The 17,256-nt window shown below is 48.4% G+C and overlaps 1 protein-coding gene across 5 annotated transcripts in view; it reads right to left on the minus strand.

Annotated features, from left to right (window-relative positions):
• The window catches only part of KYAT3 (kynurenine aminotransferase 3), an 80,954-nt gene extending 79,432 nt beyond the window's left edge, over positions 1–1,522 (minus strand). For 3 of the 5 annotated variants that reach the window (XR_006206267.1, XM_042952666.1, XM_042952665.1), the window contains exon 1: positions 1,257–1,522. The gene's annotated coding sequence lies outside the window, so the exon portion shown is untranslated. Of the gene's footprint in view, positions 1–846; positions 940–1,008; positions 1,216–1,256 lie in introns of those variants that run through there. The other 2 variants (XR_006206269.1, XR_006206268.1) reach the window with 2 other exon arrangements.
• Positions 1,523–17,256: the final 15,734 nt, after the last annotated feature.

The following is a 17,256-nucleotide window of genomic DNA, read 5'->3' on the forward strand; positions in this document are numbered from 1 at the left end:
ATATAAAATTAAACTATTTCTCATCATTGGAGTAGAGTATTTAAAACCAAGATACAGAAGGTGTGTGTGCCACAAGCTGAGAAGGGTCGAGAATTGTCGGTGGGGGCGGGGAGCAGAACCCAGAGCTACAATGAAAGCAAAGCAGTCAAAATTAATCTTATCAGTTTGAAACTCTGGCCTTAAACCCAAATGATCAATTTACATATAACTGCTTTGCTTGTGGGGACGAAAAGGTTTAATCTGACGATGTTCAGATCGCTCAGATTAACTGCAAGCCTCAAGGTGAGGTGACTCCAAAAAAGGCTGACGCCAATGCACAGCCCACGTTAGCAGTTTGAACAAAGATTATTTCTACCTTACGCTCTCCCTGTCGGCCCACTTCTTCCAAACTTTTGTTTGCAAAGTTCCCTGGTGCAACAGAGGGCATCTAGGTGAACAGGTACTGGACGTGGAAGTACAGTGGGAATAACAGGCCTCAAAGCCCTGTCACTGGAGCAAGAACCGGAAACCCGAACCATATTTAGCCCGCACCACACTTAAGGAGGCAGGATCCTGAAACTGTTAAAAAGCCGATCTTCGGCGAATATAAATCTGATTGGGGGAAGAAGTGTGGCTGCCTTGTTTCCATGAGAAGGAATGAGGTTCTAGCACAACACGAAGTGACTTTGTGCTCGGTTGGCGCCTGCCGTGGAAGTGGGCGGGCTGCCCAATTCTGGCCTCAGGCCGCAGAGGGGGACAGGCGCCCCCGTGCCCGGGAGGCAGCCCAAGGGCGGGGGGTCGCACTCGTGGAGCGGCAGATTGGGCTGCTTTTCTAACCACACACTTCAGACTCCACACTTCACTTACACGGCAAGTGAACAGCCTTCGTTTCCTTTCCAGTTAGGAATCCCGGTTTTGGATGAACTGTTGTCGGTGTTTTCAAAATGCCAAAGTTGTAAAATCAAGAGCAAAAGGGGCAAAAAGGCTTTTTTTTGGGGGGGGGGGGTGACCGGGGTGCTGGGGCCCCACCTGCCAAGCCAGCCACCTCTCCAGAGGAAACAACGCCAGCGCGGGCGCCCCGCAGCGCCAGAGTGCGGATCAAGGGACCCAGCCCCGGGTCACGCCGCCTGCTCCCAAACGCTAGTCCCGGTCCTGAAGGAGATCCAGTCGGCCTCTCCGGCTCGCCGGGAGCCCGACTCCGGCCGCCTCCCTCCCGGCCTCGCTCCACACGACTCCGCGCGCCGGGACCCGGAGCGCCCCCCTGACACCCCACTCACCTCCCACGCGAGAGCAAGTCTCGCCTCCCCCGGCTCGGGTCACGCCTGCGCTTCAGGGCCGGGTGGGTCAGGATTCGGGCGTGGGGGCGGAGTCTGGGCGCGGGTGCCCGCGGGGTCGGGATGCAGCACGCGGATTGGCTGAGGCGTCGGCCGCGAGCGAGGACTGGATGCCAAGGGATGCGGGGTGGGACGGAAGGCGCTGAAAGGGGCTGGAGGGCCTGAGAAGATCGCGAACTGCTCCGGGCAGGTGGAGGTGCGGGGGCGGTGTTAGGTCAGAGGAACAGAGGCTGGGCTGGGCAGGGGGGTGGGGTCGAGGAGGGGCCTTGGATGTGGCCGCGGATTGGCTATGAAATTTAGGCCCTGGGCCCTAATTGGATGTTAGAGGAAGAGGGCTGATTTGGAAGAAAGGGTAAACCGCGGGGCCCTGGGCTTAGGCCAGAGAAAAGTTGTAGTGAGAATAATGCTAAGGTTTTTTGAGAGAGGGCGACACTAAACAGAGTGTGAAAAGGGGTTTGTAGATGTAATTCGTCATCTGGGACAGGGGTGAGGAAAAAAAGCAGGAATTTACATTTCTGAACAGTAAAATGGGTTTGATTAAAGAACTGAGAAGGGAATGTGCCACCAAGGAAAATACAGGAGATTTTAAAAGTGAACAAAAAAATCGCTGGAGAGTAAAGGACACCACATGTCTTTGGGGGAGGCGATGCTAGCGAAAGCACAGTTTCTGTTAAAAATCGAATTTCACAATTGGATTTTCTTCCTCTCCTATTTTAAGAAGATGAGAGGGTAGATGGAGTGAGTGTGGCAGTAGCATCGTACTCAGGACTAGAGGAAAGAACAAAGATAATCTTTGGTTGAAGGAATATACTTTTTTTTTTTAAATGCTTATTTTATTTTTGAGAGACAGAACGTGAGTAGGGGAGGGGCAGAGAGAGAGAAAGAGAGACAGAATCTGAAGCAGGCTCCAGGCTCGGAGCTGTCAAGAGCCCGATGTGGGGCTTGAACTCACCATGGGTGAGATCATGACCTGAGCTTGACGCTTAACCTACTGGGCCACGCAGGCGCCCCAAAGGAATACACTCTTAAACTAGGTACAAGGAGGGTCATAAGATGATTAGGTGAGGGGCGCCTGTGTGGTTCAGTCGGTTAAGTCTGACTTCGGCTCAGGTCATGATCTCACAGATCCCGGTGGGTTCAACCTCCCGGTCCGGCTCTGTGCTGACAGCTCAGAGCCTGGAGCCTGCTTCAGATTCTGTGTCTCCCTCTCTCTCTGCCCCTTCCCTGCTTGCACTCTCTCTTTATCTCTTTCTCTCAAAAATAAATAAACATTTTTTTTAAATTAAAAAAAATATGATTAAGTGAATGAAGAAATTGCTGGGTACTTCAGAGGACCTACCTTTATATTGTGAACTATTGTGAGCCCATTCATCTGTCAGTATTTTCCAGCAAATATGGAGAATATTGGTGGTCCCAAAGACCACAGAAAACACAACTGTAGTCAGAAAGTTAGGTATACTATTCGTTGCAATGAGGGAGAACACACACACCTTGGGGAAGCATGGATCATTCAGTAACAGGATGTTAGAAATGACTTATAAAACCTGGGCTTGTATTCGGTGATTTTGGAGGAGGGTTCAAAGAAAGGGAGGTTCATTCTGTTTTGGGTGTTGTCAGGAAGTAGGGGTAATTGTAAAATGAGGTATTGTATTCTTACATAGAAGAAGGGGAGGATAATTGCAAGGCTAAATCCGTAATTGGAAAAGAGGCAACAATTTGACTAGATGGGAGAGGAGGAAATTTAGTATTTTTGTAGTTTTCACAATAATCTTGGTGTGGTTTTTTTTTTTTGTTGTTGTGTTAAGCAGCGGGCTGGACATTGTTTATTTCATTTAAACATTACAATAATCTTGTAACATAGCCATTAATGTTCTTGGTTGACAGATGGGCAGACTGAGGTTCATGGAGGCAAAGAACTGGATTCAGGGTGTAGTAACACAAAAGGGCTAACTCAGGGCCTCCTAACCGTTTTTTGTGCTCTGGCCCCTCTGGCAATCTAATGAAACGTATACAATGACCTTATTTTTTTTTAATTATTTTTTTTAACGTTTATTTATTTTTGAGACAGAGAGAGACAGAGCATGAACGGGGGAGGGTCAGAGAGAGAGGGAGACACAGAATCGGAAGCAGGCTCCAAGCTCTGAGCCATCAGCCCAGAGCCCGACGCGGGGCTCGAACTCACGGACCGCGAGATCGTGACCTGAGCTGAAGTCAGACGGTTCACCGACTGAGCCACCCAGGCGCCCCTACAATGACCTTATTTTTAATCTGTGTTTAGGCAAGATTATTAAGTGATCTTGTCTGTTGTCTTACTTCATCATGACCACAGAGTGATTTTGTCTCATGTTAGTGTTCGGTCAGATTGTTATGTTTTGTAGGGGAAGGAACATTGCAGTGGGTTCCTAACAACACTGAAGCCAAAGCCTTAAGAGTGTCGGTTCAGTTCCCAATGTTCGGTGCTGCTTTTCTTTTTCTCACATGTCACAACTATGAATGGAGTACTTGGGTGCTGAGTCTGCTTGAAAAACTGAAGCAGAGGAAGTGAGTGTCCTGAACCTTAACAGAGGCAGAAACAGACAATAGAGGAGTTAATGCATACAATGACTTCAGAGGGTAATTGCTATAAAAGAAGCAATGATGGGTGGAGACATCAGATGGTTTAAATAGGATGGTCAGGAAAGGATTTTTTTTTTTTTCCCCAGAGAGATACAGACACACAGATAGAATCTCAAGCACCCCTGGGATCACAACCAGAACCAAAATCAAGAGTTAGACACTCAACCGACTGAACCACCCAGGTGCCCCAGGAAGGGTTTTTTTTGTTTTTTGTTTGTTTTTGTTTGTTTGTTTTGAGGTAACATTAGATCCCAGAATTGAATGATTGCTGGAAGCCGAGCTATCCAAGCCTGAGTAGCAGGGCCCGGACTGTGGACGGATTGGAGACTGTAGGGCGGCCCAATGACAGTGAAGCTTCTTATACTCCCACTTTTAGGTAATTTGGCCTTAAAACTACCTGGGGTATTGTCTGTTGGGGAATTGCCCTCGGCAGGCCCCCTGGGAAAAGAACCATTAGGGAAGAAAATAAGGTTCCGCAAGAAACTGAGCGGCCTTACGTTTAGCCCTTGTCATCCCCTATGGAGACTTCTACTTACAGGAAGGATAGCCTCATACCTTTGTCAGCAAAGAGGGCCTGTAAAGGAGAGACAAATGGATTTGAAAGCTTCACTCCGGCAACTAAGGAGTGTATCTCTGGGCACAGGTGACTTCAACCCTTAGGCCCACCTGGCGCGCCCCCCCCCACCCCAAGGCATTCCAGATGATGACTGAACCTAGTCGGTTCATTGGTTCCTAGGTGCATTGTCTCTCTGAGAATGTATGAGGCATGGGTTTCTAAGGCTTTTTCAGCCCCTTCCTGGCACCTGGGACCGAGGCAAGCACATTGTTCTTCTGGCCTCATGTGGTTAGGAGGTCATGTCCCTGTAACTGTTCCACTTGCGGTGTTGAGAAATGGAGGGCCTTTCACAAGAACACCAAAGCAAATGCTTTGTAGATTATAGATAAACGCAGATGCATAATGGAATAATGTAAGAAATTAATCAATAATCAAAGGGTATGCGGGAAAACTAGGGGAAAATCGCCATGTTATTTCTTAAAGGTTGATTACACATAGGAACATTGAAAGGGCGGGCCTACGCCGGCCGACTCCATCTTGTTCTGTGTCCTTCACCTTGACCACACCTCCTCCCCTTGAGTAACCCCCCCCCTCACCTGTCTAACAGGACTCGGACCCTTCCCCAGCCAATCGGCTGAGGCCACAGCCGTTACCTCACCAACTGCCCCTGGGCCCCAATAAAACCTTTGTCCTTTTGAAACTCGCTCTCTCTCCCTGGTATCTCACCGCTGCGTCGGTGCAGGTAGGGGATTGAGCTCGAGCTAGCTCGAATAAAGGTTCTTTTGCTTTTGCATCGGACTCGGCTCCCTAGTGGTCTTTGGGGATCACGAATTCTGGGCATAACATTTGGGGGCTCGGCCCGGGATCCCCAAGACCCCTGAGGGACCCCCGACCCGGAGAGCCTGACTGGCCACGGTTAGTGTCTGTTTGTTTGTTCTGTCTTTTCTGTGTGAGCTCACTTCTGGAGTTCTGGTAGTGCCCGACGCGGTCTAAGTGGACGCACTGGAGGACCACGGGCCGGGAGTTTCGGAAGACGTTCCGATTCTCCCTTCTGGAGGGACGTGGAATCCCCTCAAAGGTCTGAGACGAGGCGGGTCGCTCCCGCTGGTCGGCGTGAGGCCGTCGTCTTTGGAGGGACGTGGAATCCCCTCATCGGTTTTGGAGGGACGTGGAATCCCCTCAAATGTCTAAGCTAGCTTTCAGTTTTGCTTCCATGGAGTTGGAAGATTTTCTAGGGGCCCTCTGTTTGTCTGTTTTTGTGTTTCTCTGTTTTGTTCTGTGGACTTACTGGACGGACGTTATGGGACAGACTCAGACTACTCCTCTAAGTATTATGATTGATCACTTTAAGGATGTGAGGGGAAGAGCTAACAACCTCAGTGTGGAAGTCCGAAAGGGTCGGTGGCAGTTTTTTGTTCTAGCGAGTGGCCAACTTTCAATGTCGGATGGCCACCAGAGGGGACCTTCGACCTCCCTACCATCCACCGAGTCAGGAGTATCATCTCTCAGCCTAAGACGGGCCATCTTGATCAGCTCCCTTACATTATCACTTGGCAGGACCTTGTGGAAGACCCACCCTCTTGGCTTAAACCCTTCCTAGCCCCGCTCCCTCCGGAGCCAAAACCCATTCTTGCTTTGCAGGGGACAAAGAAGAAGAAAAGTCTTATCCAGCCTTCAGCACCCCTCTACCCTGTCTAACAGTGGGGTACTGAAGAAGAATTAATTTTTCCTCCCTCGTATAACCCCTCTAGGATGCCGGAAGAACACCATCCTCCCCCTCCGGGGGAGGCAGACGCTGTTCCGAGAGCGGGAGGCGGAAACGCTCCAGTGGGAAGCCCGCCCTTCACCAGACAAAGGGCTCAGAGGGAGCAATCCGCCTCCGCCGCCGACTCCACTATTCTGCCCCTGCGAGCCACCGGACCCCCAGACGCGGAGGGGAACCAGCCCCATCACTATTGGCCTTTCGCCACTAGTGACCTCTACAATTGGAAAGCTCAGAATCCTAAGTTTTCCGAGAAACCGGCAGGGCTTATTGATTTATTAGACTCTGTTCTTTTTACCCATCAGCCCACGTGGGACGATTGCCAGCAGCTTTTGCAGGTCCTGTTCACGACTGAAGAAAGAGAAAGAATCGTCAACGAGGCCCGAAAACTAGTTCCGGGCACAGACGGGAATCCCACCACCAACCAGGCTCAGATAGATGCCTCCTTCCCCTTAACTCGGCCCCAGTGGGATTTCAACACGGCAGAAGGTAAGGAGAGGCTCCGGGTCTACCGCCAGACTCTAATGGGGGGTCTCCGAATGGCTGCTAGAAAGCCAACCAATTTGGCCAAGGTAGGAAATGTACAACAGGGAAAAGATGAATCTCCGGCTGCCTTTTTAGAACGGATCATGGAGGCATTCCGTACCTATACCCCCATGGATCCAGAGGCTCCGGAAAGCAAGGCTGCTGTTATCATGGCCTTTGTAAACCAATCGGCCATAGACATTAGGAGAAAATTACAGAAAATAGATAGACTAGGAGAAAAAAGTCTGCAGGACTTACTGGTGGTAGCCGAAAAGGTATATAATAACCGGGAGCTTCCTGAGGACAAGCAGGCCCGCGCCATGGCGACTGCCAGCAGTAAGCAGACTCGAGACCTGGCGAGAATACTACTAGCTACCACTGCTGACTCCCCTGAGGAACGAGACCGCCGTCTCTGGCAGCTGGCAGACGACGCAAGAAAAGGTAAAAGAACCACCAAGGGGGGGAAGCAGAGGCTGCAGAAGGATCAGTGCGCATACTGCAAGGAGATAGGGCATTGGGCCCGAGATTGTCTGAAAAGGGCCGGCGGGAAAGGAAGCAAGACTGATCGAGTAAAAGTCCTAGAGCTAGATGAACTAAGTGATTAGGGGAGTCGGGGTTCGGACCCTCTCCCCGAACCCAGGGTAACTCTTAAAGTGGAGGGGACCCCTGTTGACTTCCTTGTCGACACCGGAGCACAACATTCGGTCCTCCGCACCCCACAAGGAAAACTAGCCAGCAAGAAGTCCTGGGTACAAGGGGCAACTGGTATGAGCCAGTATTCATGGACTACCCGAAGAACAGTAGATTTGGGAACGGGCCGGGTATCCCACTCCTTTATGGTAATACCAGAATGCCCCTACCCGCTGTTAGGACGAGACTTACTGACCAAGATTGGAGCTCAGATAACTTTCAGACAAGGGGGCCTCAGGTCACCGATCGCAAGGGCCACCCCATCCAGGTCCTGACCATGAAACTGGAGGATGAATACCTCCTCCACCAGGAGGCGCTCCCGAGAGAGGATAATATAGACAGATGGCTACAAGAATTCCCCTCGGTTTGGGCAGAGACTGGGGGGGGGATGGGACTAGCCGCTCATAGGACCCCAGTCCTGGTAGAGCTCAAGCCAGGAGAGAGTCCGGTAAGGATCAAACAATACCCCATGTCACAGGAGGCCCGGAAGGGGATCCAGCCACACATCCGGAGACTACGAAGCCTAGGGGTACTAGTTCCTTGCCAGTCTGCCTGGAACACCCCCTTACTGCCGGTCAAAAAGCCTCACACAAATGACTACCGACCGGTACAAGACCTCCGGGAAGTAAATAAGAGGGTCGCGGACATACACCCAACTGTTCCCAACCCATATACTCTCTTGAGCTCCTTGGCGCCCTCCAGGGTCTGGTATACTGTACTAGATTTAAAGGACGCCTTCTTCAGTCTGCCGCTGGCACCCCAGAGCCAACCCCTGTTCGCCTTCGAGTGGCATGATCCGGAGGAGGGCTACAGTGGGCAACTCACCTGGACACGGCTACCTCAGGGATTCAAAAATTCACCCACCATCTTCGACGAGGCACTACACGAGGACCTGGGTGAGTACAGAAGGGAGCACCCTGGCCTCACCCTCCTACAGTACGTAGATGACATCCTGATTGCTGCTGACACGGCCAAAGACTGTGAGCGAGGGACCCAGGACCTGCTGGCTACCCTGGGGGCTTTAGGGTACCGGGCATCCGCGAAGAAGGCTCAGATATGCAGGGAGAGGGTAAGTTACCTGGGATATATCCTGGAGGGCGGACAGCGGCGGTTATCAGATGCCAGAAAAGAAACTGTCCTAAAGATCCCTACTCCCACCTCCCGAAGAGAAGTGAGGGAATTCCTAGGATCAGCCGGCTACTGCCGCCTCTGGGTTCCAGGTTTTGCTGAGATCGCCAGGCCCCTATATGAAGCTACCAAAGAGGGGAAAACATTTAAATGGACTGAAAAAGAAGAAATTGCCTTTAATCAGTTAAAAAAGGCCCTCCTAAGTGCCCCAGCCCTGGGCCTACCAGACATTATGAAACCCTTCCACCTCTTTGTAGACGAACATAAGGGAATAGCAAAAGGGGTTCTAACTCAAGCCTTAGGCCCCTGGAACCGCCCAGTGGCTTACCTGTCTAAGAAACTAGACCCAGTGGCTGCCGGCTGGCCGCCATGCCTAAAAATTATTGCGGCGACAGCACTCCTAGTCAAGGATGCAGACAAACTGACCCTAGGTCAGGAGATCTGGATCATGACCCCACACGCCATTGAAGGGGTCCTGAAACAGCCTCCTGATAGATGGATAAGCAACACACGTGTGACTCATTACCAGAGCCTCCTACTCAACCCTCCACGAGTGCAGTTCCACCCCAGTGCAGCCCTCAATCCTGCAACCCTGCTGCCCGACCCTGACCTAGGTGCTCCACTACATGACTGTGCGGGAATCCTGGAACAAGTACATGGATTCCGGATGGACCTGACCGACCAGCCCCTCCCCGATGCCGAGGCTACTTCGTTCACTGATGGCAGCAGCTTTGTGCGAGATGGACACAGGTATGCGGGTGCAGCGGTGGTCACCGAAACGGACACCGTATGGGCGGAGGCTCTACCCTCCGGAACGTCAGCCCAGCGAGCGGAGCTCATAGCCCTCACCAAGGCGCTGATGCTGGGAGCTGGAAAACGGCTTAACATCTACACAGACAGCCGTTATGCATTTGCCACCGCTCATATTCATGGGGCAATTTATCAAGAGAGGGGGTTACTGACGGCAGAAGGACGGACTATAAAAAATAAGCAGGAGATACTTAACCTGCTTACGGCCTTATGGCTTCCTGCCAAGCTAGCCATTATCCACTGCCAAGGGCACCAAAAAGCTGATAACCCAGTAGCTAGAGGTAATCGAAAGGCTGACCAGGCAGCCAAGGCAGTAGCCCTTACTCCAGTCCCCACCATGACCATACAACTACCAGACCCGGGAGACCCAGTTTTACCAGACCAGCCCAAATACTCCCAGGAGGAGTTACAGCAGATCAAGAAACTCCCCATGGCCCAGGAGATAAAGGGATGGTGGTATACACCTAACAAGGAGCTCGTGCTGCCAGACCGGCTCGGAGTCTCAATATTAGAGCACATGCATCGGTCTACTCACATGGGGGCCCGAAAATTAAAAGACTTAATCCGACATGCCGGAATCAAGATTCACCAACAGGACACCAAAATAGAGCAAGTTGTATCTGCCTGCAAGACCTGCCAACTCACCAACGCGAAAGCCACATCAAATAAAAAGGAACCAGGCTCAGAGGCACCAGACCGGGAGCCCAATGGGAAGTCGACTTCACTGAAGTCAAACCAGGAAAGTATGGTTATAAATATCTTTTAGTATTTACAGACACCTTCTCTGGCTGGGTGGAGGCATACCCAACCAAGCATGAAACGGCTCAGACGGTGGCTAAGAAGCTACTAGAAGACATCTTACCCAGGTATGGTTTTCCTGCCATGGTAGGATCAGACAATGGACCAGCTTTTATCTCTCAGGTAACACAGGCAGTAGCCAAGGCGGTGGGGGCAAACTGGAAATTACATTGTGCTTATAGGCCCCAGAGCTCAGGACAGGTAGAAAGAATGAATAGAACCCTAAAAGAGACCCTTACCAAATTAACCATGGAGACTGGCGGGGACTGGGTGACTCTCCTACCGTACGCCCTTTACCGGGTTAGAAACACTCCTTACACTCTGGGTTTTACTCCCTACGAGATCATGTTTGGCAGGCCACCCCCTGTTATTCCCAGCCTTCGAGCTGAACTTCTTGCAGAGTTTAAAGATCAAGAACTTTTTCTTTCCTTGAGAGGGCTCCAGAGGGCGCATGAGGATATTTGGCCGCGCCTCCGTGCCATCTACGAGGCTGGCCCGACCCCGACACCTCATCAGTACAAGCCGGGAGACTGGGTCTATGTCAAGAGGCACCACCGAGAGACTCTCGAGCCGCGCTGGAAGGGACCCTACATTGTAGTGCTGACAACCCCCACCGCTCTCAAAGTAGACGGCATCGCGACCTGGGTCCATCACACCCACGTTCGGCCAGCGGACCCCTCCTCGATCCGGAAGGACTTCGTCACGCGATGGGCCATCAGTCGGGACCAACACAACCCACTCAAGCTCAAGCTCAAGCTACAGCACATTCGACCCACCTAATATTGGTAACTCTGTTAACTCTGCTTGTCATTGCTCATGCTACCGGGAGTCCCCACACCCCCCAAAACATCACCTGGCAGATCATAGATACCAGCTCAGGGACAATACTTAATTAGACCTCCCAGAGCCACCCCAGGGACACATGCTTCCCAGAACTTAGCGTAAACTTCCAAACTGTTCCCCTTGTCACCATAAATGCAGCCGGTCCCATGATTGGGTCCGTAAGTTACATGACAAGGGGGGAATGAAAGGGCGGGCCTACGCCGGCCGACTCCATCTTGTTCTGTGTCCTTCACCTTGACCACACCTCCTCCCCTTGAGTAACCCCCCCCCTCACCTGTCTAACAGGACTCGGACCCTTCCCCAGCCAATCGGCTGAGGCCACAGCCGTTACCTCACCAACTGCCCCTGGGCCCCAATAAAACCTTTGTCCTTTTGAAACTCGCTCTCTCTCCCTGGTATCTCACCGCTGCGTCGGTGCAGGTAGGGGATTGAGCTCGAGCTAGCTCGAATAAAGGTTCTTTTGCTTTTGCATCGGACTCGGCTCCCTAGTGGTCTTTGGGGATCACGAATTCTGGGCATAACAACATTTTCAAAGTTAGGTAATGTTACAAAAACATAGATGACGTATGCTACAAGGAAATCACTAGCAAATATAATGCCACGTTTACTACAATAAATCGGCCAGTTCAACACATTGCTGTTATCTGTGTCCATTTTTATTTTAGTTTTAGTTTTTTATTTTTTAGTTTTTTATTTTAGTTTTGTTTTATTTTCACCAATGCCCTCCATCCTTCGGGAACCCCTGGGCCTGCTGGAGCTGGTACTCCGGCAAATGATGAAGAAGGAAACTTGCAAAAAAATGAATCTGGAAAAGAAAAAGGCCCTGATATGGGAACAAACTTGGCATGTTCAAGGAATAAAAGAGACCGGGGTGGTTAAACCATAGCGATCCAGAGGGAATGTGCTTCCAGATTAAGATGGAGAAGACTGGGAACATATCATGCAGAACCTTGTAGACCACAGAAAAGGATTTAGATTTTATTCTGGAGCAGCCATTGGAAAACCTTTAGTTGAGGAATAATGTAATCTTAATTACATTTTTAAAATGTACTCTAGCTGCTTTGGAGAAGAAAGTTGTGGACAGGCAAGATTTGAAGCAGGAAGATCCTTCAGTTAGGAGGTTGCTAAAGTAAGGAGTGATAGCTGTTGGGCTAGGGCAGTGGCAGAGGAGGGAAAGAGGGCTAAGGATCCCAACGTTCATTCTGCTGATAGTCAGTTTTTGTTTCTATTTCAGCACTGCCCCTCCACTTCAGCTGTGCCTGGTTGCTCCTAATTCAGACACTCTTTGCTCACCCTCTTCAGAGTATAAACTGCTAATCTCTTGCTAAAATGAAGAGAGACCAATTGGCAGGGCTATGTGGACCGGGGGTAGGGATCTGGGGATCTAGTTGTTTCTCATTAAGACCTTTAAGTGAATGATCCTCCTGTATTTAGTCCTGAACCAAGTCCTGAGTCTTGTGGGGGTAATTCTAGTTGCTTTTTTGGCTTTCTCCATGACTGATCTAGGACTCAGCTTATCTGAATCTGCTGTCAGTTACTACCTGTCCATTTGCATTCTAACTTCTATAATTTTTGTTGCTACTCGCTTTCCCCTTGTTTTTGTTCTCATGGGTTTATGGCTTAAAAGAATTTCCTTACTGTTATTTTAGTGGGGCTTAAGTAGAGACAAAATGTATCTTTGATTTGACTTCTCTTGCTGTTGTTATTGGCTTACATACATATTCATTAAATGACTAAATGATCAAATGCTGGGCATTCAAATACTTTGTTCCTATGTTAAGCCTCATGTTATTCTTTATACTCATGTTGGTGTTTAAAAGAAATATATGTGACTACCTGGAATTAATAGCTCATTTTCCTTATAGCTTCTGCTTATTTGTTTTGTGAATATAAAGACAGTATCTTCCATATGTAGCTAAAGCCCTTCTATTGCTTCATATAGAGTGAGGGGGTTTTGGATTGGGGGGGTTTGGAGCTGATGGCCAAGAAAGAATTCTTGAGACATTTTTGGTGCAAAAAGGTGATTTTATTAAAGCATGGAGACCCGTAGGCAGAAAGAGCAGCACTGGGATTGTGAAGAGTGACTGGTTAGACACTATGGAGTTGGGAGAGGTAAAGTCAAAATGGAGGCCTCCAGAGGGACTTTGATGTGCTAAAGAGTACTCCTAAGATGCCTGAGGCCTTGCTATTGTCAGGCTCAGGTGGTTTTCCCTCTAGTAAGGCATTAACATTAAGACAGTAGGGAGCTCCTGGAAAAATGTTATACTGTCAACGGACTGCAGTTTATAAAGAAATTTATCTACCATTTCCTTCTTGACTTTGTTCCCCACATCACTATGGAAGAGAGGGTGATGTTGGGGCTCCAGGAAACTAAGTTTATAGTTTCCGGAGATTAGGCTATTGATAAGATTGCTTTTTTCTTGGGCACCTAAGTGGCTCAGTCAGTTAAGTGTCTGACTCTTGACTCAGCTCAGGTCATGATCTCACGGTTGGTGGGTTTGGGCCCTGCTTGAGATTCTCTCCCCACCTCTCTCTGCCCTCCCCCACTGTCTCTCTTCCTCTCTCTCTCTCTCAAGATAAATAAATAAACTTAAAAAAAAAAAAAAAAAAGATTGCCTTTTTCTTGTAATTTACTAAGACATACCTAAACTGATGAGGACTCATGACCTGCATGACTCTGATCTCTATTAGTTAACCATTTATTTTCTGTCCTTTCCTTTGTTCCTGGGCAGCCAGGAATGCCTGAGGAATGTCACACATATCCCACCTTGAGGGGGTGGGGAGGGAAAGGGTGTTTGTGAGATTGTCAGCTTGCCTCTTATGCCCCCTCATCATAGAGAACTAAAAATATTCTGAAATATAGCGGAGAGAAGGCAGTATATCACAGAGGCTAAGCCAAACTGTCTGGTTCAAATCCTAGCTCTGCAATTATCTAGCTGTGCAACCTTGGGCAAGTTACTTTATTTCTCTTGACTTCCAATTTCCTCCTCTGTAAAATGTGAGCACCTTACTTAGAGTGCTGCTATGAGGATTCGATGACTTTATAGACCTAAAAAAACTTAGAACATTACTTGGTTCTTAGTAAGTCCTATAAAATTGTTCCTGAAGAAAAAAGGAAAGAGAAAACTTAGGAGGGGACTGCTGATTACTCCCTAATATTTAGCATTCTCTTCTATTGTAGCAGGATTCTCACATAGAGTCGTGACACCAAGGCTCTCTTCCCAGGAAGCAACTTTATTCCTGCAGGCACCGCTCAGTTAGGTTCGTATCCAAAGAACTGAGCCCTGAATGCCATGTGGCATAGTCTTTTTTAATATATTTTTTACTTCTTTGTCTCCCATATATGGTAACACACAAACATGTAGTCTGATTAAGTGTCTCATGTTACAAGGTCTGGGATGTTGTCACGTATGTATGCGCATATAGCCAGGTTGCCTTGAGGTATTTTTTTTTTCTTTCCTTAGGGAGGGGACCCTACCACATTCCCCCCTGTGATGCTCGGACCCCTCTATTTAGGTCAAAGAGCATCATCTTGGTTTAGAGGTTTATATTTTTATAACATAATTACATGAATGGCCGTCTCTTTTTTAAATTATGGTCTCAATGAGACTGAAGGCAGACCACACAACTGGGGGAGCTAAGCAGGGTAAGATAAAGCACCCTCCCAAAATTAGAAGGATAATTTCCATGAGGGTTTTGTATCCCCCCGAGAGTTGAAAACCATCCTCCAAATAACTCCCTGGGGTTTTAACCGTTCAGGTCTGGACTGGGACATGAGCAACATTTTTTATTTGATCTGTGATCTCCTCCATGACTTTTTCCTCATCATCTATCTGTAGGCAGCAGTTGCTCAGGTTAAATTTTTCACAAACACCTCTCTCAGAAGCAAGCATGTAACCCAAAGCCAAGCAATTTTGATAGATGGCATTGTACATTTTGGTTTGTTGCTTGGCTAGTAAGTTAAAAGCTCTGGCAGTTTCAGTGGTTATAATTTCTGTAACTGCTTGCAGTCTAATTATGCGGTTTAGCATGTAAATGGGTACGTAGTAGCCCCAATACCCATCCTCCACCCAGGTGGCAGGGCCATAATATTGGATTCAATGCATGGAGGCCATTTATTATCTTTTTAATCGTTCATTTGTGAGGCATGCTGCTTCCTTTGAGTTACCCTGTCCCCATATACTTGGACTCCCAAATGTTTCCCTCTGGCAAGTGGGAGCAGGAAGAAAGATAGACGAATAGCTTCCAGCACATATGACCCTGACCAGACTAAGGAAAGTACTGTATAAGCTGTCCTTCCACATATCTAGTACAGTCCACCTGGGGCCCGCCATTTGATGGCTGCGCTGACACTGTCTCAGGCCTGTCAAAGATGAGATAAGTTAGACAAGGGGGATCTGGCTCAAAGTGATCTGGGGTCCCCCACCATTGAGTTTTCTGGGCAGTTGAATTATAAAATCTTTGGCCTAGACATGTTAAATTTTTAACAGAGACGACGATGAACTTTCTCCCCACCAGGCAAGGCATTTTTTTCCCAATAATTGAACTTCTGAGGAGCCAAACCCCAGTAGTAGGACTGGGGTATTTTGTTTTACTATAAGGTTTGTGGGGATCTAATTTTCTAGACTCTTATGGCCATTGTTTTCCCACGTTGGTACCGACGAAGTATCCTATCCACAAAAGGAAGGTGAGTGTTAACAGAAACCTCTTAACACATTTCCAACCAGCCAGGGTGGTCATGGCCAATCCTATGGCAAAGAGTAGAGGAAGAATCACAATTATAGTGAGAAACAAAGCGTGACAGTGCATCACTGAAGTAAGGAAACCTATAAAAATAAGGACAGTCTTTTGTTTCACCTGACCGTGGATTCCTCAAGCTTCTGTCATCCATAGAATAGTCAGCTTCCCTGAGTGACTAAAGCAGGGCTGCAGTCTCCTGGAGCCTCTGGAGTTGCAGATTGCTTCTTCCGTATGGTCAGTTTGCACAGCGTTGATGGATCAGGGATGCATTCCCAGTTTCGAGATGCTGGCTTCACTCTGCTGTAGTGAATCCAGGGACCCACTTGCTATCTTTATTGCAGTAGAGGTGGACAAAATGACAGTGAATGGGCCCCTCCAGAGGGGTTTAGGGGTTGGACATTTCATTCCTTTATTTATATTGCATCTCCTGGTTTAAAGGGGTGAATGTCTGTGGTCAGATTTACAGCTAATCACTCCCTGACCCGGGGGTATAAGGTGGTTAGGGTAAAGCCAAGAGCCCACATCTGTTGTCTTATTGTTTATCTCATTTAGATCCCCCCTCCCTGCTTATGCCCTTGATAATGGGGGAAGGGTGCCTATAAAGGACTTTATAAGGGAGAACCCCATTTGCTTCTTTAGCCTCCCACTGGCAGCTGCAGTCTTTCTCCGAAGGCCCCTTATCTCTCCCTGCCTAATGTTATCCTTTTCCCTATCTATTTCTCCCTGGAATAGAGCCTGTAACTGCTGTTAGGGAACAGGGACAATGACCGCTCTGGCTTCTTCAAGCTGATAAGGGACGGTGTAGGGGGACAGCAGTCAGAGTCTACCCGAGGTCAGTCAAGTGGCCCACAGTATGGTTTTACAGGAAGGCTGGCAGGCAGGAGGTGGCATAAACATTAGCAGACACAAAGAGAAAAACACAAAGTAAAGATTATACTGACCAACAAGATGGCATCTTAAGATAATGTCTACAGTTTCCAAGCCTGTCAAATAATCTAGGAGACCCTGACTTTGTAAACAACATATGCCAGGGAATCTCTCATAACCCAGGTGATGGAGAAGCAGGAGCAGTAAATAATCAATGGTGGCTGTATTTCCAACAGTTTGGCCCTAACTTAATTTAAAAAAAAAGTTTTTAAAGCATCTAATGCTTGTGCGGTGTTATGTAGAGTTTTCTTGAATATAAGCAGACATTCTGCTTTATTTTGATGTGTAAAACTTTTAGGTAAATTTTTAGGCAAGCGAAACCTGGGTATTATTTTATAAAGGAGAATTTTTATTACTTTTTGTGCCTTTTCTGTCTTGTAGGGGAAGGCATTTACCCAATACGTAAAAGCATTAACCCATATAAACAGATGTTGGAATTTTTTTTTTTTTTTTAACCTTGGCATCTGAGTGAGACCTAATTGTTAGTCTTTCCTACATAGTCTCCAGTTCCTTGATTGTCTGGGAGAGCAAGTTTGTGGTTGAAAGGA

The sequence above is a fragment of the Panthera leo genome, chromosome C1 (assembly GCF_018350215.1).
Source record: "Panthera leo isolate Ple1 chromosome C1, P.leo_Ple1_pat1.1, whole genome shotgun sequence".
NCBI classification, from domain to species: Eukaryota; Metazoa; Chordata; class Mammalia; order Carnivora; family Felidae; genus Panthera; species Panthera leo.